This window comes from Sus scrofa, chromosome 5 (genome assembly GCF_000003025.6).
Source record: "Sus scrofa isolate TJ Tabasco breed Duroc chromosome 5, Sscrofa11.1, whole genome shotgun sequence".
In the NCBI taxonomy this organism is placed as follows: Eukaryota; Metazoa; Chordata; class Mammalia; order Artiodactyla; family Suidae; genus Sus; species Sus scrofa.
In genome coordinates, this window is record NC_010447.5 from 38,764,395 (window position 1) to 38,790,831 (window position 26,437).

The 26,437-nt window shown below is 37.1% G+C and overlaps 1 protein-coding gene across 11 annotated transcripts in view; it reads left to right on the plus strand.

Annotated features, from left to right (window-relative positions):
• GLIPR1 (GLI pathogenesis related 1) overlaps positions 1 to 26,437 on the plus strand; it is a 53,264-nt gene that overhangs the window by 5,801 nt on the left and 21,026 nt on the right. For 4 of the 11 annotated variants that reach the window (XM_005663997.3, XM_021092045.1, XM_005664000.3 and 1 more), the window contains one exon: positions 16,565 to 16,652. The exons of 2 other annotated variants lie outside the window; for them this stretch is intronic. The gene's annotated coding sequence lies outside the window, so the exon portion shown is untranslated. Of the gene's footprint in view, positions 1 to 2,643; positions 2,919 to 16,564; positions 16,653 to 26,437 lie in introns of all 11 variants that reach the window. 5 more of the 11 variants (XM_021092042.1, XM_005663996.3, XM_021092047.1 and 2 more) reach the window with 2 other exon arrangements.

A 26,437-nucleotide genomic window follows, 5' to 3' on the forward strand; every position in this document is an offset into this window, starting at 1 on the left:
TTTACAGCTGCACTTACAACATATGGAATTTCCTGAGCCAGGGGTCAAATTGGAGCTGCAGCTGCCAGCCTATATCTACGCCACAGCAACACTAGATCCAAGCTGCATCTGTGACCTACGCCACAACTTGTGGCAATGTAGGATCCTTAACTCACTGAGCAAGGCCAGGGTTTGAATCTGCATCCTCAGGGACACTATGTCAGGTTCATAACTTGCTGAACCACAACAGGAACTCCTAGAGCTGCATTTCTAGTTTTACAAAGAATTTTAAGTACAGTTGTTCTCAATTTCTTAGGGAATTAGGTTGTAATTTAAATGACACCAGAGGTTGATCCACCCATAAATTATTTTACAAGGGTTTTGGAAAGTTTATCTTTCTCTCTGGGAACATAGTTTCATTTTAGCTTAGGGTGGAAGCTTTAAAAAAAAATTCCTATCAAGCTCTGAATATCAGTTTCCAATTCAGCCAAATTTCTGATCATAAAGTTATTAAACCCCTTCAACTATCTTGCCATGTTTTAGCTGGAACAAAGAGTAAATATTTCTGGCAGTATTAAGTAACTCCATGGACCCAAAAGGTATCCTCAGAGAGGGTGCAAAGGTTACTACATTCCCAAGATCTGGAGTCACTCCCAGAGTCACTCCCAAAGATAACCAAAGAAAGAACCAATAGCCTGTGTGTCCCAGGCAGACAGAAAGCTAAGCCAAGCACTTAAGATGAAAAATCAGAGAAGGCAGGAAGTTAGTTACTGAGTAGTTGGTAGTTAGTTACTGAGTAGTTAGTAGTTAGTGAGAGAGGAAGAATCAGTAACTAATAGGTCTAGATTTAGAAAGGGACAATGTGAAATTTTATTTTTCTCTCTCAGCTGGGCATTACAAACAGGTTCTGGAGAACTTGCTAAGAATTCTCATCCTTCACTGGAATCTGCTAGTTTTTCCAGGAATTCCCTCTCCAGGTTCTAGTTTTTAACTTTAATTTTAGCCTCCCTTGGCTGTTTAAGAGCATAGCACTTTCCCAGGGAAACTTTTGAAGTCCTATCAGTTCTGGGCAGGGAGATGGCTACATGGGGCTATACTTTTAGGAGTGGATATCAGGGCATTCAAATTGATTTTGACAAATTTGCATAGGGCCTTGAAGGACAATCTCTTTTCCAGTGTCCCAGTTAATACAACTAAAACAATCTATGGGGTCAGTATTTTAATGATGGACCCCTAGGAAAATGCAGCATCAGTGGGACCCAGGTATGATTTTTAAGTGCCTGGCCTTGAAGCTGTTGTAGCTGTAAGGATAATGGTTTGGTCAACTTTGTTTATGATCTCATGTCTTTAAATTTTCATTTGTCTTCTATAACAATTTTTAATGAAGCTATTTTGGAATTTGGAGGGGGCGCTTTTGGAGTTGTCTTATGCTACTTAAAATAGGCATCCTATTCTGTTTGCTTAATTTAGGAGCCCTTACTTTCAAGTACACTTTTTATTTATTTTTGCTATTTTAGGGCTGCATCCACAGCATATGGAGATTCCCAGGCTAGGGGTTGAATCCAAGCTGTAGCTGCCAGCCTATGCCACAGGCACAGCAATGCCAAATCTGAGCTGCATCTGCGACCTACACCACAGCTCACAGCAATGCTGGATCCTTAACCCACTGAGCAAGGCTAGGGATCCAACCCTCAACCTCATGGATACCATTTGGGTTGGTTAACCTCTGAGCCATGAAGAGAACTCCTTAAGCACACTTTTTAAATGATCTTATCTGACTTAAATGTTCTGCATAATGGCCATTGTAATACAGGTTGTAATTCCCCTGAGAGCTGGCCGCAGCTTTGTTGGACCTTGGCTCAAAAATGGAAATTAACCCACATCTCTCTCCAGCCACATTTTGGGACTGACAACCTCATGGTTACTAAGTCAAGTTCTCAAGATCACAAAATTATAGATGTTTTTAATAAAACTTTGCCTTAAAAAAAAATACTTGTAGCTTCTGCAACAATAGTTCTTAGGTATACGAACAATAGTTCTTAGGTTGTGCCATAAGGTAGGGATCTCTCAGAGCCAAACTAATTCCTAAAAAGGGATGTGCTGCTAGGTTGGAAAATGTGTGATATTTAACTGTGTACCTCATTGCAGAGAAATTTCCTTGAGGATGGCAGGTAACTTAGTGTCAATCTAACACATCCTGTGACCAACTTAGGCTAACATAGAAATCTCTTGGTTAGGTGGCAAGTGCTGTAACAGCTCAATGCATGTCCAATAGTTTTTGCAGCTTTTTTTAACTTCTACATTTCTCCCTTTGTCTTTTTAGGGCCGAACCCATGGCATATGGAGGTTCCCAGGTTAGGTGTCAAATCGGAGCTATAAAAATGGCCTCATTCAGCCTCCATGGCCTTCTCTGAGTTCCAAGGGGCACTGTCTGTAAGGCATTATCTGCTCTGGCCTCTGCCTGGCAAAGAAAGAAAAGATATTTTTTTTCTTTTACCCAAAACTCTGTTTCAAAGTTTCTATTCAGCACCAGTGGACAGAGGCCAAGTTTTGGCAACAAACTTTGGGGGCTCGTTTGGGATCAACTGACTGGCAGCTGGCCGTGTGTGGCCCCTGGACTTCATAAGACGGTTTGGGGTTTCTCTCTATGCAAACCTCTTTCAGGAGAGCAGAGGGTTGGAGGATGACTCAAGAGGCCAGATCATCAGAGATCCTGCCATTGGGCCATGCCCAGGTCACACCCAGCCAGTCGTCTCAGTAGTTGGAGCTCCAGGATAGGAACAGAGGACTAGAGAGAAACTGCCCAGCAGCTCCAAGGCCTTGAGGACATCTTTATCTCTTTGTGCCCACGCCAGCCCAAACCTCTTACTCTGAGAAATGATTTTGGGGAAGAACAAAAATAGCATCTGGGCCGTTGTGACACCTCTACCAGTATCTGGGTAAGTCCCCCAAGAGCACTCTGAGGCCCCTTGGATCTGATCCATTTAAGAATTCTCAAAGGGCACCACTCGGACTCAGGTCCTGGGCTTAGTGGCACTTGGAAGCCAATTTGAGTTGGTTTGTAGCTTCCTTTTGGCTGGCAACGATTATGCTTTTGCTTTCAGTTTTGTGCGTGAATGTTTCATTTGATTCAATATGGGAAGAACTTCTCCAGTTCCATATGATAGCTATGAGCCCAATGACCAAGAAAACTTATTCCAACTGTTATTTATAATAGTGGATTTTATGTTTGATATCAGATCCATAATTAAGCTTAGAAAATGAAGATAGCATAATGTGAGAAAAAAAAGTATACATATATGTGTAACTGGGTCACCATGCTGTACAGTAGAAAAAAAATTGTATTGGGGAAATAACAAAATTTTAAAAAATTAAAAGAAAATGAAGATAATGAGATCTGGTTGTATGTTTGTATACATTTTCTTTTTACCTTTGATATTATCAAAATTAATTTGTAAATGATCTCTAGTTAATTGGCTTAAACAATTGAAATTAAGCACTTGTAGAAATTCTCAAAAACAGAAGGTTACTGGCCAGAATTAATTTTAGGTTCATGTGAACTGGGAAATATTCAGTATTAAATTAATACCTGATATTAGGTTTGTTGATTTAAGTGATAGAGATATGTCTTTAGAGTCATCAAGATTAAGTATAAATCTTTATTGTACTTAGCTTTTAATAGAAGTAAAATAAGATGTTGCTGTATCTGTTGCAATTTAACAGCAAGAAAATAACTTGGTATGATAACATTTTTATAAGAAACTTAAATGTAAATGAGACAAGCTTTTGTGTGAACTCTTTAGGAACAATTTGGGGAAAATTGTTTTAGGAATATCTACTTTTAAAATAATCTCTCCAGATATCTGGTAATGTGAAAATTTAGAGTTGCACAAAATTTAAACTATGTTGAATGATGGAAGATTATGGAATAACTAGGTCATTTCCAGATAGGGTAATATACTGAAACATTAATTACTGGACATGGGCTTCACTTTACAGAGAAACTAAAGATATTTGGGACTATTAAATATTCAGTGCCACCCTGAGATGTTCTCTATAAGAAAACCTGTTTTTAAAAATTACTTATATAGTAGTTCTTGGTTGCTTAAGGAAACTAGGATGTATGTTTTCAGTAAAGAAGGGATGAGGAATGTCAGGAATGGCATTGCATTTTCTTAAGGGAAAAGGGTGATTTTTGTCCTAGAGGTGGCTGCTTCTGAATTTAAAAGAATATGGGGCAAAATAATAATGGATACAGAAAGTGATGGAAGGTTGGTGGGAACTGGGCACTGAGAGAAGATTTTGTGCATGGTTGGGACTATGTTTAGAATAAATTTAATTGAATAAATTAATAGTAAATTGGTACAAAACTTAAACTTGGAATTATCTGTTAAGACAAGTTAATGCTGAACTACAGATCGTGTGAAGTTCTTTGCCTTTAAGTGATCTAAATTTGCTTTTGAGATCTGCCATAAATTTGGTTAAAGAGAAGGGCTTATTTCACAGTGACCTATTATCTTATTTGCCTGAGTGTTTTAAAGCCCTTTGACAAACTTCTCAAATAGCAAATTTTAGTTAAAAGTTTTTTTGACTTCCAACTAACTTGGAATGTTCCAGGGAAACTCTGAAGCATCTCAGAGAAATACTAAGTTAACCAAGATTATTTGGTATGTTAAATTACATGGAAAGCATTTTCAAATGAGAAACAAGCCTTAGGTTAAACTGTATAGATAAGTGTTATTAATGCAAATATTCTAAAAATTATATGGGATCTTTTTTTCTTTTTATGGCTGCACGTACAGCGTATGGAAGTTCCCCGGCCAGGGGTCAAATTAGTGCTGCAGCTTGTGGCAATGCTGGATCCTTAACCCACTGAATGAGTCCAGGGATTGAACCCACATCCTCGCAGAGACAAAAATCAGGTCCTTAACCTTCCGAGCCACAATTTAGATGTTTAGGGGACTCCTAAAAATTATATGGAATTTTTAAAAAGCTGATATGTCCTGGCAAAATGTTCATCAGTCATAATTCTGGTTACCAATCTTAGTGTAATATGTCACAGCAGTAACTAAGTTTCCATGTCAAATCGCATTGTAATCAGATTTTAAACATGCCTTAAGTTTTTTGTCATTGTAGACAGAGGTTTTACTCTGATGCCTTTGTAAAAGTGCTTTCTCTTCAAGAAGATCAATAAAAAGGATTTTTTAACTTTTTTTTATTACAGTTGATTTACATTGTGCCAATTACTGCTGTACAGCAAAGTGACCCATTCATATACATGTGTATACACACACACACACATAATATATATATTCTTTTTTTCTCACATCATCCCCGATCATGTTCTATCCCAAGAGACTGGACATAGTCTTATATCCCTGTGTTGTACACTAGGACCTCATTACCAATCCATTCTAAATGTAGTAGTTTGCATCTACTAACCCCAAACTCCCTGTACATCCTCCTTGGCAAGCACAAGTCTGTCTCCATGTCTGTGAGTCTGTTTCTGTTCTGGAAATAGGTTCACTTGTGCCATATTTTGCTTTTTATGTGTGTGTCTTTTGTCTCTTTAGGGCCGCATCTGTGGCATATGGAGGTTCTCAGGCTAGGGATCCAATCAGAATTATAACTGCCGGCCTACACCACAGCCACAGCAATGCCGGATCTGAGCCACGTTTGTGACCTATAGCACAGCTCATGTCAATGCTGGATCTTTAACCTACTGAGCGAGGCCAGGGATTGAACCCATAACCTCATGGTTCCTAGTTGGATTCATTTCTGCTGCACCACGACAGGAACTCCTGTGCCATGTTTTAGATTCTACATATAAATGATACCATATTTGTCTTTATCTTTCTGATTTACTTCACTTAGCATGAGACTGTCTAGCTGGATCCATGTTGCTGCAAATGGCATTATTTCATTCTTTTTTATGGTTAAGTAGTACCCCATTGTGTACTACTTAATCCACTCATCTGTCGGTGGATATTTAAGTTGTTTCCATTTTTTTGGATATTGCAAATAGTGCTGCAGTGAACATAGGGATGTATGTATCTTTTGAATGGTAGTTTTTTCCAGATACATGCCCAGGAGTGGAATTTCTGGATCATATGGTAGTTCTATATCTAATTTTCTGAGGAACCTCCATACTGTTTTCCATAGTGGTTGTACCAATTGACATTCCCACTAACAGTGTAGGAGAATTCCCTTTTCTTCACACTTTTTATTGTTATTTGTAGGCTCATTAATGATAGCCATTCAGACTGGTGTGAGGTGGTGATCCATGGTAGTTTTGATTTGTAATTCTCTAATAATTAGTGATGTTGGGCATTCTTCCATGTGCCTACTGAGTTTATTTAGGTCTTCTGCCCATTTTTTGAAAAATAAGTTTGACTTTCAGATCATAATGTTGAACTGTGTAAGAAATTAGAGAATTCTAATGGGAAATCTGATGAATTTATAAACTGTTAACAACTGCAACAACAACTAAGATGAAGTTTCTGTCATGTCAGGTTCTAGTATCTATGAGGATATGGGTTTGACCCCTGGCCTCCCTCAGTGGGTAAAGGATCTGGCCTTGTGATGTGGGTCACAGACACAGCTTGGATCCCATGTTGCTGTGGCTGTGGTGTAGGCTGGCAGCTACAGCTCTGACTTAACACCTAGCCTGGGAACCTCCATATGCCTAAAGAGAAAGATTATTTACATTGGACTGAGTGAACTGGTGAATATGGTTATAACTTTTTATGGTTTCTCTCTGAAATACTATTGGTTTTAATCTGTGTTTTCTAGGTATAAAGAAATTCTTCCTTTCAAATTAAATTATGATGTACAGCAATTTGGTAAATTACACTTTTGTAAGCAGAATTGAAAAATTTCTCTTTTCTCTCTACCTGATCCCTCCAGAGATTGGAAACTTAAGTTCCCAGCAGGTTTATTAGATAAACCAGGAAGGCCACCTTGCTGCTGGCCTGAAGGAATCTCAAAGTATTTTGGAGACCCTGAAAAGGGAGAAATTGACCTAAATCTGTAAGGCAAAAATCTCTCACCAGCCCTTGGCATGACTTTCCTGGCCCTGAGAAGCCATTAAAAGCTCAATCTGAGATGCCTTTTGAAAGTCCTAGCAAAACCAATTTTTAGAAAAGTCTATATGACCAATTGTATTTATATAAATCACTGGGCCAAGTTTTTTTGGAGACCAGGCTTAATTTGCAAATAAATGAGTTTTATTTTGGCTATATTGGATAAAAATGAGAGTAATTTTAGAAAGAAAGGGATATTTCAATGGACATCTGTTCTTCTGTTAATTCTGTTAATTGAGGTCTGTATTCACAAAGACTCATTTCCCAAGTAGTTGCTTGCTGTTATGCTGTTGCTCTTATGTTGTTGAATTGTTAAGAAAAACACTAAGTTTGTTTCTGAAGCTTAACTCAGTAATCTATCTTTGGATGAAAAACAGATGCTCCATGATCTATAGCCAGGAGATTTAACAGCAGGCTATGGTACTTTAAATTTAAGGGCTCCCTTATGTTAGGAACAGTTAAACCATATTAGGGATACCAGCCGACTAACACTAGGAAATCAGGCTGAATGTTTTATGAACAATGCCTCCTATATCTAGTCATGAAATGTTTTATATATATATGTAATTTTTGATTAAAGACAAAGATTGGTACAAAGCAGACTGAGCTAGATGACCTGGGGATATACTGGACTGTACCTAATGAAAGTTCTCAACAAATTCTTAACTTATGACAGTACTAAAACTGCTAGCTGTATTTCTTTTTTATTGCCTGTTTTACAGAGCTGTTTCTCACATTATCAAATGTGTGACTGATCCTCTGATAAAGTGGATGATATACAGTTCCATATGAGATCAATGACTACAATAGTGTAACTCTAGTTATGGGAAGAAGTAGCAAGAGGGAGTATTTTCCTGGACCACAAGAGACAGGGGGATCCACAGACTTATGGCCCCTGTTAATAAGGTCTAGTCCAGTAATAACACACTGAGTGGCCCATCAGTGAAGTCTTTGCCAGACCTAGGAATGAGTATTCCTAGCACCATGGGACAAAATGGCCATGAAATGTTCCTCAAAGCATGAAGGGCCCTGTGAACTAAAAAATGGTACTTGCCATGTACTTCTACAAGGATTATAGCTACTGACCTTGAGAAGATCTTGAAAAGAGTTCAGGGTGGAAACGGGAAAGATGGCACTCTGTGCTCAGAAAAAAAATATACTGGCACAACAGGCCTACAGATAATTTGATATTTTGAGGTAAGGATTTTTATGAGCCCCAATTCCTGGATCTTCATATCTAGAAAAGCACTAAAATCATTAACAGTGATATCTGCCTTTGTCATTTAGGAAAAACACTATTACAAACTGAAATAGAATAGCTATGGTTCGGGCATACAAGGTAACACTAAGTGGCATTAGAAACATGATAATGAACAAGTTCTTGTGTTGCTGGGAGCTTGGGTTTTCTGAGCCATGTTAGACTTGGGATGCCACCAGCAATTCTCAAAGCAATGTCTGCTAGCAGCTGGTAGCTGCAATCTTATGGTTTCAAGATATCCTCTTGTACCTATTCAATTTTTAGACAACAAAATTGCTTTAGGTCATATAGTAACAGGAAGAATATGTATATGTAATGGCCAGTAGCTCTTGTTATGTGTACATTAATGCTACATCAGAAGTTAAAACCTACTTAGGTACAATTAGACAACTGCTACCGGTCTCCCCATAGTGCCAGTTCCAGACTGGGTTTCAGACTTATTCTCCTGAATTTCTCACAGAATGAGAGCTATTTTGTCTATTAAAATTCTAGTTGTCATTCCTCCTACTTCTGACTGGGTCTGTCCAACCAAAATGCTCAAGGGATTAAGATCTTAATCATACAAGACTTGGATCCAGGTCTTTGAACTCAGGAATATTCTTTTTTTTTTTTTCTTTCTTTCTTTTTTTGTCTTTTGTCTTTTTGGGGTACATCCACAGGCATATGGAGGTTCCCAATCCAGGGGTCCACTCAGAGCTGTAGCTGCTAGGCTACACCACAGCAACAGCAATGCAGGATCTGAGCCTCATCTGTGACCTATACCACAGCTCATGGCAATGCCGGATCCCCAACCCACTGAAAGGCCGGGGATTGAACCTGTGTCCTCGTGGATACCAGTCAGATTAGTTAACTACTGGGCCACAACTGGAACTTCAGGAATATTTCTAGTTCAGTGTTCACTCCCCAAATTGAGTCAGGACTCATCTTGGAGAGAGAGCAGTGATTGATGGCTTGAAGTGAGATCTTTAGTCTCTGCTCAGGAATTAAACCACTCATATAGGACATTTATTCCCAGTCTTTTTTTTTTCCCCTTTGGCCACTTATCTTGTTTTACTTATCATACCTGACCAGACACAGGACCCTCCCTGATATGCATGCACATATTTTGGCAAAGATGGTTTCCAGAGCAAATGGTTATGGGATGATTATCAGACTTATTAAAGCCTGGCACCCCCTCCCTTCTTGACTCCTAGGAGTCTTTCTGTGCATGTATAATTGGGGAGGTCTCCTTGACCCCAGGAATGATTGATATGGTCACCTTTTCTTTTTTCTTTTTTCTCACTCCAGTAGAGCTGAGCTCCTGCCATTATCTTTCTCTTTGAAGTGTCAAAGAGAAGCAAGGCCCAATTTACTCAGCTTAACAAGTCCCAGCTGTTCTCAGCCCAGGGGCACATCGGCCTCCTCCTTCAGGACTACACCCCATTTCAGCAGGAAGTAGCCAGAGTGGTCATCGACCAGTTCCTGGAAGACTTGGGCAAAAATAAAACAGAAGTGAGGATTTAAAACCAACAGGATCTCCTGTTGTGGGTGCAACAGAAACAAATCTGACTAGTATCTGTTAGGATCAGGTTTGATCCCTGGCCTTGCTTAGTGGGTTAAGGATCCAGTGTTGCTGGAGCAGTGGTGTAGGTCACAGACATGGCTTGGATCCTGAGTTGCTGTGGTGTAGGCTGGCAGCCGCAGCTCTGATTTGACCCCCTAGCCTGGGAACTTGCATATACCATGGGTGCAGCCCTAAAAACAAAAAATCAATAAAAGCAGGTACCAGGCTTGTGGTCGCCAAGGGGGATGGGAAGGGAATGGAATGGACTGGGAGTTTGGGGTTAGTAGATGCAAACCATTGCATTCATTTGGAGTGGATAAGCAATGAGGTCCTGCTGTATAGCATAGGGAACTATATACAGCCACTTGTGATGGAACATTATAGAAGATATTATGAGAAAAAGAATATGTGTGTAAAACTTTGCTGTACAGCAGAAATTGACAATATTGTATATGTGTGGGTCACTTTGCTGTACAGCAGAAATTGACAACATTGTAAATCAACTATATTAAAAAAAAGTTTTTAAATAAAAAAACCAAGTTCCCCTAATGAGTTTGATTTAACACGTCTATCTAAAATATTTATTCCCTTTTTGTCCAACACCTGTTCTCAAGATGGAGGAGTATCAGAGAAAAGGAGGGGATGAAACTGAGCAGGGCCCTGTGGGGCTCCCAGCACAAAAGACTTTCTGTGTCCTACATTTCTTGTTTTTTAGGAAATGGGCTTCATTCAGCCTCCATGGCCTTCCCTGAGTTCCAAGGGGAACAATCTGCAAGGAATTAGCCTCCTGTGGCCTTCTTTGCCTGGCAAAGCAATAAAAGCTTTTTTTTTTTTTTTTCTATTTCTCTCAAGCATCTTCATGTTTATATTTGGCACCAGTGGACAGAGGTTGAGTTTCCAAAAGTCAGGGGACATAACCAAGCTTAGCGTTTCCAACCAAATAGGAAATTGATGAAAGCCAATTAGATTGTGAGCTTCATGCAAAAACAGTGGAGCTTAGAGCCAAGGAACTTACCAATGTCCCTTGAAAATAATGAGAAAGACAGTGAACTCAAAGGTTTTATGGGGTACCACACCTGTGTTTCTCTTTGTCTCTAAGTGCCATCAGAAGATTGCTTTGGAGGTCACTGTCACTGCCAGCAAATCTGTTAAGTAACAAAAATTCAACTGGGACTATCTAATTGGCTTTATCTGGCAAGTAGCAAGAAGCTCAGAGGAGCTGTACAAAATGAAAGGCTCATCATATTTTGGGTGACGCAAAGGGGGCTATGTGGCAGATGACGTCACTGGCACTGACCAGAAAAATTACTGCCTGAGCAGTTCAGATGAAGTTTCTAGTTCTCACTGTGGCATATAATATAATTAGTAAAAGAAAGCAATTAAGAAAGGAAGAAATCATTTGTGAAAAGCTGGTTAGAGTAAGTTAGTGGGACAAAGCAGGGCATAACATCATGGAGACTGTTTTAACTAGTTTTTAGCTGTATCACTATTTCCTAATCATTAACTCTTGCGTCAACCTTTTGAGACTGAGGGAAAGACTAGGAGGTCAGAGAAACATTTTACTTCAGAAACACAAGGCTACAGAGGCTTGTTCACAGTTTCAATCCCCGCTTTATTTTGATACTACTCAATCTTGAGAACAGGTGTGGAACAAGAAAGGGAATCAAGTTTTAGACTGAGAGATTAATCATAAACTTAGCAGAGGAACTCTGTTTTAGCTCCATTTCTGTTTTAATTTCCCCAACTCTGAGGGAATGGGGCGGCGAATATCCTGAGTTCCAAGCTTAGCATCAACATTTTATATGAAGAAAATAATATGTCCCTCTTTGCTTAATCATAGCACCTAGACAATCATTTGAAAATTATTAGACATATTACAATGAGGATAATGATCAAAATATACCTTTGTAGTAGTCTACAAGAGTCCTCTTATTTTAAATGGCAACCAGGAAGAAAATTTTGGACTATTTCCTTTTTACATATATTCAGTAACCAATTAGCCTTTTGAAATAGTTTATATTTAGGTTTTAACTTTACCAGGGCTATTAATTATACATAATAGGAGCTATTGGCCATTATATATGTCCCTTTTTTTTTTTTCTTAATGGCCAAAGCAGATGTACAACCTGTTTAATAGGTTACAAACAGGCTGTTTTGGTTAAAGTTCAAATTCAATCATATATAAGTCAGAATGACTTTCCCCATACCTCAATATATGAAAATTTCTTCTCTCATTTTCCCCTTTCAATTTGTAAATCTTTCCATAGAAAGCACTGATGTTCAAAACATTTTTCCAACATTGACAGGGTGGTCCTGTTGCCTACTCTGTGTCCATTCATGTCCCTTGGTGCTAGGCCTCTTCTTTTTATTTTTGTTTTTTCCTAGTTCTCCATGTTGTGGGGGAAACTAATCAGATATCATGAACAAGCTCAGAAGTATGTTGATGGGGAAATGCTTTATAGGCCATTCATTTATCATTTATACCCAATCTTCACACAAGTATTGTACATGTGCTTTTAGCCATAGACTTAAAGCAGGAATCTTAAGTAATCTTAAGTAATTACACTTTGCAATAACTCCACTAGATAATTTTTCTTCCAGAACATCAGGGCAAAAGTGTGGCTAACACAATGACTTTCATAAATATAGACATCAATGAACAGAACTAGAATTTAATACCTATTGAAACATAATTTTTAAAAAATTATCTCCATTAAACAGTTAAACAAAGACTAATTCATTTCCAGAATAAGTTTGACCCATTGACCATATAGGGTTTTCCACATTACTCTGGTGTAATTCTTAAGGAGTCTCAGGTTAAATCCCCAAAAGTCCTCTCATGGCCCAGACTTTCTTACCAATACCATACCATACCAAAGACCTGCCATCAGATTTTTGCCTAGGTAGATTTTTCTCTTCTAGAGGTTCCCAAAATATTTTGAGATTCCTTACATGTCAGGAGGCCATCTTTTATTTACCTGATAAAGCTCCTCACAACCCAAGGGTCTCCAATTTCTGGAGGGACAAGGCAGAGGGAAAAGAAAGATATTTTAATTTTACCCACTGGTATAAATTACCAAGTTGTTGTAAATCATAAATAGCTTAAGGGAAGAGCTTCTCTATACCTGAAAAACAGATTAAAGGTCAGTAAGAGGCCAGGCAAAAACTCATGCAAAACACTTAACCAAAGTAACAAAGGGTTTTAAAGGCACATATGAATCATTTAAAGACAAAGAAATTCAAATAATTTGTTACCAAAGGCAGCATTCCAAGAAGTCATTCTTCTCTTGACAGGGGAAAAAAAAATCAAGTTCTAATATTTATACTTTCTATCACCAAAAACATATATTTTATTTGCTTCTCACATGGGAATGTTTCCCTTAATACTTTAATAGCTTTAATTACATATTATGCTTTTTAACCCTTAAAAGACTTTAACCTCTAATGAAAACCAAAAAGCAAGCAGTTGTGAACTGTGTCATATTAGCTTTCTCTGATTGGCAAACTTAAAAACATATTCCATAACCTTTAAAAATATTTTCCCAAAGCACAATTTCTCTTTAATGTGATAGTGTATTTAATAAACCCAAACATCTTTAGTTTCCCTCTCACAAGAAAACAAAAGTAGGTAAGTTCACATTTGTTCATCAATCAATGTCCAGTATTTTATCTTAAAAATGACTAGACCTTTAATGAGTCTTCATCACTTAATTTAGTAAAACTCTAAACTTTTAAGTCATCAATAATCTGGAAAAACTATATAAGTAGACATCTAAAATAATTGTTTTTAAGTGTTCATTTAAGAGCTGTTATCTCATTTTTCTCTATTTTTGACAATATCACATCAAGTAAGTTTCTTTGCTGACAAATGTTGTAATAGATACAGTATTAGCTTATAGAATTTCAGTAAACTTGGTACCCAAAGGTATTAATATTAATGGTTCTGTATTAATAAACAACAAACTTTAATACTAGATAATAACATTGAATACTTCCCAGATCATGTGAACTTGATATTTATTATCTTAGCTTCTCTTGTATTTAGAATTGTTTGATTTATTTACTTTTCTTAAACCAAGTAAATAGAACTTATTTATACCAAAGACAAATATTCATGCTAGACATGCATATATCAGACAGCTCATAGCTTTATCTTAAAATTTGATATAGGGAGTATTATGGCCAGGTTATATTACAAAGGAAAATAATCTTTTTACATTTCATTGCATTGGTCTGTTACTGAAAGTGATCCAATTCTGGAGACTGCACCTCAAGGGGTTGCATTCAGGAGACAAATTTGAGTTTTCCATAGCTGGCACATTACATGTACATACAAGACAAATGCAAACATACAAAGAACAAAATCTGATTCCTGCAGGAGAAAATCAAAAGGGTGACAACATTCAATAATTTTCTCAACTTTTTCAGATAAAAGTTATTCTTTTTAGCAATAAACACCTTGCAAATGGAAAGATAGTGAATCATGACTGCATGTGTCATGGCAATTCAACTGGCAAATGTAAAACCAAAAATAGCAGTTGGAATAGGTTAAATTTACTGACTTGAATTTAAAAGCCTCTTCTCCCTTCCTTCTCCCCACTCCAACACCCCTGTTTGAAGTTGTACTAAACAACTCAAGGATGAAGCTTCAGGCAAAATGGGCAGTGTTTGTATATTAAGGACATGATAAGAGTTAACTGCATGCTTTCTCCTGGGCATGTATTTGTTCTCTCAGGGTCAGAAATCTGAAAAAAAAAAAAATTCATCAAGCCAGCTTTCTCTAACTGAATATGTATAAAGAACCGGTTTTGGAATTTCAAAGATTTTTGTCTCAACCAAGTTTCTCTGGAATCTAAAGAATATTTCAGCTAAACAGTTTAAAATCAATTTTTTCTTATTTACAGTTATATAACTATGGGTTGACTAGTCTGCTAAAATTTTCCCTAGGGGGCTATCAGTTGGAAATGAAGAGGTGTTTCCCATATTTGATTGAAGAAAAGCACTCATGTGTGGACTGAAAACAAATCAGAGTTCTGCCCAGCAAATGGAAGCCTCAAACCAGAAAAACAGAACCAGACAGCACAAAACTTAGATTGGCTTCCAAGTCTACTCAGCCTGTGACCTTAGTCCAAATGGCACCTTACAAATGGGATTTCTGAAACAGAAGATCCCCAGATGGGATCCCAAAGTTCCTCTGACAGACAGGTCCAAGGGGCCTTGAAGTGCACTGGGAACTTACCCAAATGCTGGCTGAGGTGTTGTGACATCCTACGCACTATTTTTTCCTTCCTCCAAATAATTCCTTGGAGTAGGAAATTCAAGCTGGTGTGGGTGAGAGGAAGAGAAGGATGTCCTCAAGGCCAAGGTGGCCTTGGTAGCTGCTAGGGCAGTCTCTCTCCCACCCTCTATTCCCACCCCACTGCCAGGAGGGCAGGCCAGGTATGACTGGGGCATGGCTCTGCATCAAGAATCCCTGTCCATCTGCCTCCTAAGGAATCTTCCAACCTTCTGCTCTCCTGAAAGAGGCTGGATGGGATCAAGGAAGACTTTAGAGCTTCTGATCAAGCCAGGGGGCCCTTGAAGGGAGGCCTGTCTGCCCCTGAGTCAGATCCCAGAAGAACCCCCAAATTTTGTAGCCAAAGCCTGGCCTCTTACATTGACACCAATTAAGTCTTGAAGGCAAGAGTTTTGGGTGAAGCAGAAAGAACAGCTTTATTGCTTTGCCAGGCAAGGGAGGCCACAGCAGACTAAGGCTCTCAAAACTGTGCCTTCCCAAAGTTCCCATTGTGGTTCAGCAGAAACGAATCTGACTAGCATCCATGAAAATGCAGGTTCAATCCCTGGCGTTGCTTAGTGGGTTAAGGATCCAGCATTACCATGTGCTGTGGTAAAGGTAGCAGACATGGCTCGGATCCTGCATTGCTGTGGCTGTGGTGTAGGTTGGCAGCTGTAGCTCTGATTCGACGCCTAGCCTGGGAACTGCCATATGTCATGGGTGCCCCCCCCCCAAAAAAAACAAAAAAACCCAAAAAAAACCGTAAAAGAAAAACTGTGCCCTCCCTTGAGAGGGAATAATGAGGGGTTTTATATGTTTAGCTTGAAAAAAAAATAAGACTGTTGATAAGGATTTTGTTGCCTGCATGTTTCCCCCTCCAGAGTCATTCAAAGTCATCAAGGCCAGAGTCAAGGGGTCCAGTCTCAGTTTTTGGTGGTCTCTGGGGTTATTGCACCCTGACCTTCTCTCTACAGTGAAGATTGATCACAAAAGGAAGGGGCTGTTAGGAAGTGTTTCAAAGGAAAGAAAAAGACTAGGCATCCAATATAATTCTAACTAGAAGGTAATCATTAATTTTTATTAATGATTAAAGCAATTAAGGAAGGAAATCATTTGTGAAAAGCTGGTTAGTGTAAGTTAGTGGGCCAAGAAATGGCATTACATGGAGGTTGTTTTAACTAGTTTTTAGCTGTATCAAAATTTCCTAATCATTAACTCTTGAATCACCCTTTTGAGACTGAGGGAAGGCCTAGGAAGCTAAAGCCTTTTACTTCAAAACACATGGACACAGGGGCTTGTACACAGTTTCAGTCATAAAAGTTTATGCTTGTTGTAAAAATTTAAATAGAGAAAATAATTTAAAATTAAAAAAATTAAAATACCACAATTCAGAGATAATCACTGAAAATAAATCTCCTCCTTAACAGACATACTTTTTAAAGAGACAATGATGAAGAGGAAAGACTCAGTAAAGTTTTGAGCCTTCTGAAAAGTAGAGGCTTGCATTTGCTTAAGGTAAAAATTTCTGTTATTCTGAGAAAAACGCTTCTGGTTTTTGCTGTGGAAATGTAATATGTGGAAACTTAATTGAGTGTTGTAGTTCTGAGGAGCTGAATTGCTCTGCATAATAATGTAAAAATGGTCTCAGTAGCAGAAGACTTTCCATTTTGCTTATTATTTCTGGAAGTTAGAGTAATGTGATTTGTTTATTTCATTACCAATATAGTATTGTTTATTATTGAGAGTCATATGTATACAAGGTTTGCTCAAGCAACCACAAAAAGTCACTGAATTTCCTTCCCTGCAAGTTCTCATCTTGTCCTTATGTTCAAAACACAGAAATCTTAACTCACAGAGACCCAGAACAAGATGCAAAGCAAGCTTCAGGCCTGGTTACCACCTTAAGCTGGAGGAGGGTCTCACTGTTGATTGTCCCTATGTTGAACAAAAGGTTACCCCTGAGCCCCACACAAGAAGATGCTTATCCTAAGTCACTATAATGGAAAAGAATGCTGGTATAAATTAGACAGTCTGGACTCAATTGAAATTATAGATGAGTACTTTGGGAGGTTATTTTTTGTACATATGTATGGCAACAGTAATTCCACCTTAATGTTTCTTTCCATTTTAGGAATTTCCATTAGGTATTACTATCTCTCCCACCCCATTGCATTCTCTATATCTTTTTTTTTTTAATTTTCAACTTGAAAAATTTATTTCATAAAGGAAAGTTATGGGCATTTGGGGGGAAATGTATTATTTTATTGAAGTATAGTTAATTTACAATATTTATTTCAGGTATACAGCAAAATGATTCAGTTATACATATATACATAATAATTTTATTGAGATGCTTTTCCCTTATAAGTTATTACAAAATATTGAGTATAGTTCCCTGTGCTATACAGTAGGTCCTTATTGGTTATCTATTTTGTGTATAGTAGTGTGTGTATGCCAATCCCAACCTCCTAATTTATCCCTCCCCCCTTTCCCCTTTAGTAACCATAAATTTGTATTCTGTGTCTGTGGGTCCATTTCTGTTTTGTATATAAGTTCATTTGCATATTTTTAAAAATATTCTACATGTAAACTATATCATATGATATTTGTCTTTCTCTATCTGGCTTACTTTGCTTAGTGTGATAATCTCCATATCCATGCACATAGCTGCAAATGGCATTATTTCTTTTTATGACTGAATAATATTCCATTGTATAAATATACCATGTTCTCCTTATCTATTCATCTGTTGATGGACATTAAGATTGCTTCCATGTCTTGGCTATTGTAAATTGTGCTGCAGTGAACACTGAGGTGTATATGTCTTTTCAAATTATAGTTTTGCTGGGAAAAATGGCCAAGAGTAGGATTGTTAAATCATACAGTATTTCTATATTTAGTTTTCTGAGGAATCTCCACGTTGTTTTCCATAGTGACTGCACCAGCTATGTTCCCACCAACAGTATAGGAAAGTCCCTTTTCCACCACCTCCTTTCCAGCATTTATTATTTATAGGTTTTTGATAAAAGCCTTTCTGACCAGTGTAAGATTATGCCTCATTATAGTTTTGATTTGCTTTTCTCTAATAATTAGCAGTGTTTAGAATATTTTCATGTGTTTTTTGGCCATCTGTATGTCTTCTATGGAGAAATATCTATTTAGACCCTCTGACCTTTTTTTTTTTTGGTATTGAGATGCATGAGCTATTTGTATATTTTGAAGATTTAATTCCCTATCAGTTACATCCTGTGCAAATATTTTCTCACATTTTTAGGTTGTTTTTCATTTTGTTTATGGCTTCTTTTGCTATGCAAAAACTTTTAAGTTTAATTAGGTCCCATTTGTTAATTTTTGTTTTTACTTCTATTAATCTAGGAGATACTGCTATGATTTATATCAGAGAGTATTCTTCCTATGTCTTCCTCTAGGAGTTTTATAGTATCTGGTGTTAAATTTAGGTCTTTAATCCATTTTGAGGTTGTTCTTGTGTGTGGTGTTAGAATGTTCTAATCTCATTCTTTTACAAGTAGCTGTCCAATTTTCCTAGCACCATTTATTAAAGAAACTGTCTTTTCTCTATTGTATATACTTGCTTTCTGAGTCATAGACTGACCACAGGTGTATAGGTTTATTTCTGGGCATTCTTTCCTCTTGTAGCGTTGATCTATATTTCTGTTTTTGTGCCAGTACCATACTGTTTTGATTACTGTAGCTTTGAAATATAGTCTGAAGTCAGGGAGAGTATTCCTCCAGCTCCATTTTTCTTTATCAAGATTGCTTTGGTTTTCAAGGTCTTTTGAATTTCCATACAAATATTAATTTTTTTTGTTTAGCTTGTGTGAAAAAAGCCATTGGTAATATGATAGGGATTGCTTTGAATCTGTAGATAGCCTTGGGTAGTAAAATCGCTTGATAAGACACAGTATGTATTTTCACCTGTTTGTGGTTTTTTGTTTTTTGTTGTTGTTGTTGTTGTTGTTGTTGTTTGCCATGCCTGCAGCATATGGAAGTTCCTAGACCAGGGAATCACACCTGCATTACAGAAGTAACTCAAGCTGCTGCAGTGAAAATGCCAGATTCTTTTTTTTTTTTTTTAATAAAATATAGTTGAGAGTTCCCATCATGGCTCAGTGGTAATGAACCTGACTATTATCCATGAGGATGCCAGTTTGACCCTGGCCTCCCTCAGTGGGTTAAGGATTTAGCATTGCCATGAGCTGTGGTGTAGATCTTGCATTGCTGTGGGCGTGGCATCATTTTCTCCCATTCTTTAGGTTGTCTTTTTGTTTTTTTTTAAGCTTTCCTTTGCTGTGCAAAAGCTTGTCAGTTTGATTAGGTCCCATTGGTTTATTTTTGTTTCAATTTCTGTTGCCTTGGGAGACTGACCTAAGAAAACATTTGTACAGTTGATGTCAGAGAATGTTTTGCCTATGTTCTCTTCTAGGAGTTTGATGGTGTCTTGTCTTACGTTTAAATCTTTAAGCCATTTTGAGTTTATTTTTGTGCATGCTGTGAAGATGTGTTCTAGTTTCACTGATTTACATGTGTCTGTCCAGTTTTTCCAGCAGCATTTGGTGAAGATACTTTTCCCAATTTAATATTCTTTCCACCTTTGTCAAAGATTAATTGACTGTAGGTGTCTGAGTTTGTTTCTGGGTTCTCTATTCTATTCCTTTGATCCATATGTTTCTGGGTTCTCTATTCTATTCCTTTGATCCATATGTCTGTTTTTGTGCCAGTACCACACTGTCTTGATTACTATAGCTTTATAACATTGTCTGAAGTCTGGGAGAGTTATGTCTCTTGCTTTGATTTTTTTTTCCCCTGAGGATTGCTCTGGCAGTTATGGGTCTTTGTGGTTCCATATAAATTTTTGGATTTTTTTTTTCTAGCTCTGAAAAACATCATGGGTAATTTGATGGAGATTGCATTAAATCTGTAGATTGCTGTGGTAGTATGGCTACTTTAACAATATTAATACTTCCAATCCAGGAGCATGGGCTATCTTTTTCATTTCTTTGACTCCTCTTTAATTTCCTTCATTAATGTTTTATAGTTCTCACTGTATAAGTCTTTTACCTTCTTGGTCAAATTTATTCCTAGGTATTTTATTTTGGTGGTGCAATTTTAAAAGGTGTTTTTTTTATATTCCTTTTCTAATATTTCATTAGTATATAGAAATGAAACCAACTTCCGAATGTTAATCTTGTATCCTGCTACTTTGCTGAATTTGTTGATCATATCAAGTAATTTTTGTGTGGAGAATTAGGGTTTTCTATATATAGTATCATGTTATCTGCACAGAGTGACAATTTTACCTCTTCTCTTCCAGTTTGGATACCTTTTATTTCTTTTGATTGTTGTGGCTAGGATTTCCACTACTATGTAGAATAAAGTGTAAAGTGAGCATCCTTTTCTTGTTCCAGATTTTATTTATTTTATCATTGTTATTATTATTGTTGCTTTTTAGGGCCATGCCTGTGACGTATGGAGGTTCCCAGGCAAGGGATTCAATTGGAACAACAGCTGCTGGCCAACATCACAGTCACAGCAATGCCAGATACGAGCTGCCTCTGTGACCTATACCACAGCTCATGGCAAACCCAGATCCTTAACCCACTGAGCGAGGTCAGGGATCAAACCCGCAACTTCATGGTTCCTGGTCAGATTCGTTTCTGCTGTGCCATGATGGGAACCCCTGTTCCAGATTTTAGTGGGAAAGCTTTCAGCTTTTCTCTGTTGAATATTATATTGGCTGTGGGTTTGTCATACATTGCTTTTATTATGTTATGTACCCTCTCTACCCACTTTGGTAAGAATTTTTATAGTGAATGGAGGTTAAATTTTGTCAAATTATTTTTCTCTTATTTATTTACTTTTTAAATGATTTTTATTTTTTCCATTATAGGTGGTTTACAGTGTTCTGTCAATTTTCTACTGTACAGCAAAGTGACCCGGTCACACATATATATATTCTTTTTTCTCACATTATCCTCCATCATGCTCCATCATAATTGACTAGATATAGTTCCCAGTGCTATACAGCAGGATCTCACCACCTATCCATTCCAAAGGCAATAGTTTGCATCCATTAACCCCAGATTCCCAGTCCACACCACTTCCTCCCCCTCCCCCTTGGCAACCACGAGTCTATTCTCCAAGTCCATGAGTTTATTTTCTGTGGAAAGATTTATTTGTGCTGTGTATTAGATTTCAGATATAAGTGATATCATATATTTGTCTTTCTCTTTCTGACTTACTTCACTCAGTATGAGAGTCTCTAGTTCCATCCATGTTGCTGCAAATGGCATTATTTTGTTCTTTTTTATGCCTGAGTAGTATTCCATGTTGTATATATACCACATCTTTTTAATCCATTCATCTGTCAATGGGCATTTAGATTGTTTTTGTGCCTTGGCTATTGTGCATAGTACTGAAATGAACCTATGGGTGAATGTGTCTTTTTCAAGGAAAGTTTTGTCTGGATATATGCCCAAGAATGGGATTTCTGGGTCATATGGTAGTTCTATAGTTACTTTTCTGAGGTACCTCCATACTGTTCTCCGTAGTGGTTGTGCCAGTTGACATTCTTACCAACAGTGTAGGAGGGTTCCCTTTTCTCCACACCTTCTCCAGCATTTGTTATTTGTGGACTTATGAATGATGGCCATTCTGACTGGTGTGAGCCGGTATCTTATGGTAGTTTTGATTTGCATTTTTCTAATAATTAGAGGTGATGAGCATTTTTTCATGTGCTTGTTGGCCATCTATATATATATATATATATATATATATACATATTTTTTTTTGAGAAATGTCTATTCAGGTCTTTTGCTCATTTTTCAGTTGGACTGTTGGGTTTTTTGCTGTTGAGTTGTGCAATTCGTTTGTAAATTTTAGAGATTAAGCCCTTGCCAGTTGAATCTTTTGAAACTATTTTCTTCCATTCCAAATGTTGTTTTTTGTTTATGGTTTCCTTTGCTATGCAAAAGTTTGTTAGTTTGATTAGGTCCAATTGTTTTATTTTTGCTTTAATTTCTGTTGCCTTGGGAGACTGGCTTAAGAAAACATTTGAAAGGTTGATGTCAGAGAATGTTTTGCCTATGTTCTCTTCTAGGAGTTTGATGGTATCTTATGTCTAAGTCTTTAGGTCATTTTGAGTTTATTTTCGTGCATGGTGTGAGGGTGTGTTCTAGCTTCATTGCTTTGTATGCAGCTGTCCAGGTTTCCCAGCAGTACTTGCTGAAATGACTTTTTCCCATTTTATGTTCTTGCCTTCTTTGTCAAAGATTAGTTGACCATAAGTGTCTGGGTTTATTTCTGGGTTCTCTCTTCTGTTCCATTGGTCTGTCTGTCTGTTTTGGTACCAGTACCAGACTGTCTTGATTACTGTGGCTTTGTAATATTGCCTGAGGTCTGGGTTGTGCATACTACTTGGTTTTTTTCCTCCAGGATTGCTTTGGCAATTCTGGGTCTTATATGGGTCCATATAAATTTTTGGATTGTTTGTTCTAGCTCTGTGAAAAATGTCATGGGTCATTTGATAGGGATTGCATTGAATCTGTAGATTGCTTTGGGTAATATGGCCATTTTTACGATATTAATTTTTCCAACCCAGGAGCATGGAATATCTTTCCATTTCTTTATATCATTTTTAATTTCCTTGATTAATGTTTTATAGTTCTTAGTATATAAGTATTTCACCTTCCTGATCAGGTTTATTCCTAAGTATTTAATTTTTGGGGGTGCAATTTTAAAAGGTATTTTTTGTGTTCCTTTTCTTTTTGTCTTTTTGGCTTTTCTAGGACCGCACCCACAGCACATGGAAGTTCCCAAGCTAGGGATATAATCAGAGCTGTAGCCTCTGGCCCACGGCAACGCCAGATCCAAGCTGCGTCTGTGACCTACACCACAGCTCATGGCAATGCCAGATCCTTAACCCACTGAGCAAGGTCAAGGATTGAACCCACAACCTCATGGTTCCTTGTTGGATTCATTAACCACTGAGCCATGATGGGAACTCCTGTATTCCTTTTCTAATATTTCATTTTTAGCATACAGAAATGTGACTGATTTCTGAATGTTAGTCTTGTATCCTGCTACTTTGCTGAATTTGTTATCAGTTCAAATAGCTTTTGTGTGGAGTCCTTGGGGTTTTCTACATATAGTATCATGTCATCTATACAGTGACAATTTTACATCTTCTGTTCCAGTTTGGATACCTTTTATTTCTTTTTGTTTGTCTGATTGCTGCGACTAGGACTTCTAATACTCCTAAATAAACGTGGTGAGCGTGGGCATTCATGTCTTGTTCCAGATCTTAGTGGGAAGGCTCTCAGCTTTTCTCCATTGAATATTATACTGGCTGTGGGTTTTTCATGAATTGCTTTTATTATGTTAAGGTATGTTCCCTCTATGCCCACTTTGGTAAGAGTTTTTATCGTGAGTGTATGTTGGACTTTGTCAAATGCTGTTTCTGTATCTATTGAGATGATCATGTGGTTTTTGACTTTTGTTAATGTGGTGTATGATGTTGATTGATTTGCATATGTTGAACCATCTTTGTGAACCTGGAATGAATCCCACTAGGTCATGGTGTATGATTTTATTAAATGTGTTTTTTGATTTGGTTGGCTAAAATTTTGTTGAGATTTTTTGCATTTATATTCATCAAATATATTGGCTTACAGTTTTCTTTTTCAGTAGTATCTTTGTCTGGCTTTGGTGTTAGGGTGATGGTGGCTTCATAGAATGCCCTTGGGAGTGTTCCTTCTCCAGTCTTTTGGAAGAGTTTAAGAATGATTTGAATAAATTCTCTGTATATTTGGTAGAATTTGCCTATGAAGCCATCTGGTCCTGGTCTTTATTTGTAGGGAGTTATTATTATTACTATATATTCAGTTTCATTTCTAGTGATCATTCTGTTCAAATGATCTATTTCTTTATTCGGTTTTAGTGCCTGTATTTTTCTAGAAATTTTTCCATTTCTTCTAGGTTGTCAAAGTCGTTGGCATGTAATTGTTCATAGTATTCTTTTTTTTTAATTTCTGCTCTACAAGTTAATATTTATCCTTTTTCATTTCTTATTTTATTTGAGTTCTCTCTTTTATTTTTGGTGAGTCTGGTTATAGGTTTATCAATTTTTTTCCCTTTCAAAGAACCAGCTCTTGGTTTTAATGATTTTTTCCTATTTTTTTAAATCTCTATTTTATTGATTTCCTCTCATCTTTGTTATTTTCTTCCTTCTGCTGACTTTAGGTTTTAATTGTTCTTGCTTTTCTAATTTTTTATGTGGTATATTAGTTTATTTATTTGAGATTTTTCTTATTTTTTGAGAAAAGCCTGTACCACTATGAACTTCTTTCTAAGAACTGCTTTTGTGGCATCCCATAGATTTTGAATTGTGTTTTCATTGTCATTTGTCTTGAGATATTGTTGTTTGTTTGTTTGTTTTTGTTTTTTTTTGAGATATTTTTTAATTTCCTCATTGACACATTGGTTTTTTAGTAGCATGTTGTTTAGTTTCCATGTAGTCACTTTTTTCTCATTTCTTTTCTTGTGGTTGATTTCTAGTTTCATGCCGTTGTGGTCAGAGAAGATGTCTGAAATAATTTCTATACTCTTAAATTTGTTGAGGTTAGCTTTGCACCCCAGTATGCAGTCATTCCTGGGTAATGTTCCATGTGCACTTGAAAGAATGTTCATTCTGGTTTTTTGGATGTAATGTCCTGAAAATATCAATTAAGCTTAACTCTTCTATTGTATCATTTAGGCTCTCTGTTGACTTATTGATTTTCTGGCTAGAAAATCTGTCCATTGATACAAGTGAGGTTTTAAAGTCTCCTATTATTTTATTCCCATCAATTTCTCCTTTTATGTCTGTTAGTATATGTATTCTGCATTTGGGGTCTCCTATATAGGGGATTATGTGTTGATTAGTGTAATATCCTCTTCTTGAATTTATCCTTTTTTTTTTCCTTTTAGGGCCACACCCATGGCATATGGAAGTTCCCAGGCTAGGAGTCCAATCAGAGCCAAAGCTTCCGGCCTATGCCACAGGCACAGCAATGCGGGATCCAAGCCACATCTGCGACCTATGCCACACCTCACAGAAATGCCAGATCCCTAACCACTAAGCTAGGCCAGGGATTGAACCCACATCCTTATGTATACTAGTCGAATGCTTCTCTGCTCAGCTATGATGGGAACTCCCTTTAATTGATCTTTTTATCATTAAATACTGTCCTTTACTGGTGAGGTTTCCTTTTACTAATTTTCTTATTTCTAGATGTTGGCCTTTTCTTTTACACCTAGGTTAAGTTCCTTTGGGATTTGTTGTAAAGCTGGTTTTGTGGTGCTGAATTATTTTATCCTTTGCTTAATGATGGAATTGCTAGGTATTCTTTGTTGTAGTTTTTTCCTTTTCATCTCCTTAAATATATCATGTGATTCCCCTCTGATCTGCAGAGATTCTGCTGAAAAAAAAATCAGCTATCATATGGGGATTGCTTTGTAGGTTATTTCTTTCTTTTCCCTTGTTTTCTTTAATATCTTCTCTTTACCTTTAATTTTTGTCAGTTTGATTACAGTTTGTTTCAGTTTACTTTTCCTTGGGTTAATCCTCCTTGGGACTCTGCACTTCCTGGACTTGAGTGACAGTTTTCCTTTCCGACATTAGGGAAGTTTTCAGCAATTATCTGTTCAAAGATTCTCTCAGGTCCCTTCTCTTTTTTCTCCTTATAAGACTTCTATAATGAGAATGTTTGTGCATTTGATGTTTTCCCAGAGGTCTCTTAAACTATCTTTGTTTCTTTTCATAATTTTTCTTCTGTTAAGCAGTGATTTCCACCACTCTGTCTTCCAGTTCACTTATTCATGCTTTTGCTTAATTTATTCTGCTACTGATTCCTTCTACTGTGCTTTTCATTTCAGTTACTATAGTCTTCAACTCCATTTTGCTGTTCTTTATATTTTCTAACTCTTTGTTAAAAAAATTATTGTAATTTCTTGCTTAGTACATCCATTCTTTTCCTGAGTTCTTGGATCATCTTTATAATCATTACTAATGAATACTTTATTGGATATATTCCTATTTCCATGTCACTTACTTGTTCTTCTGGAGTTTTATCTTATTCCTTCCTCTGGAAATATTCCTCTGCTGTCTCATTTTGTATAAATTTTTATTTTTATTTTTTTGTAGAAAATTCATTGTTTCTTGACCTTATAGAAGTGGCCCCGTGTAGGGTATGTCGTATGTATCTCAGCAGTACACTCCCCTCTTGTCGCCCAGTGGCCAGGGA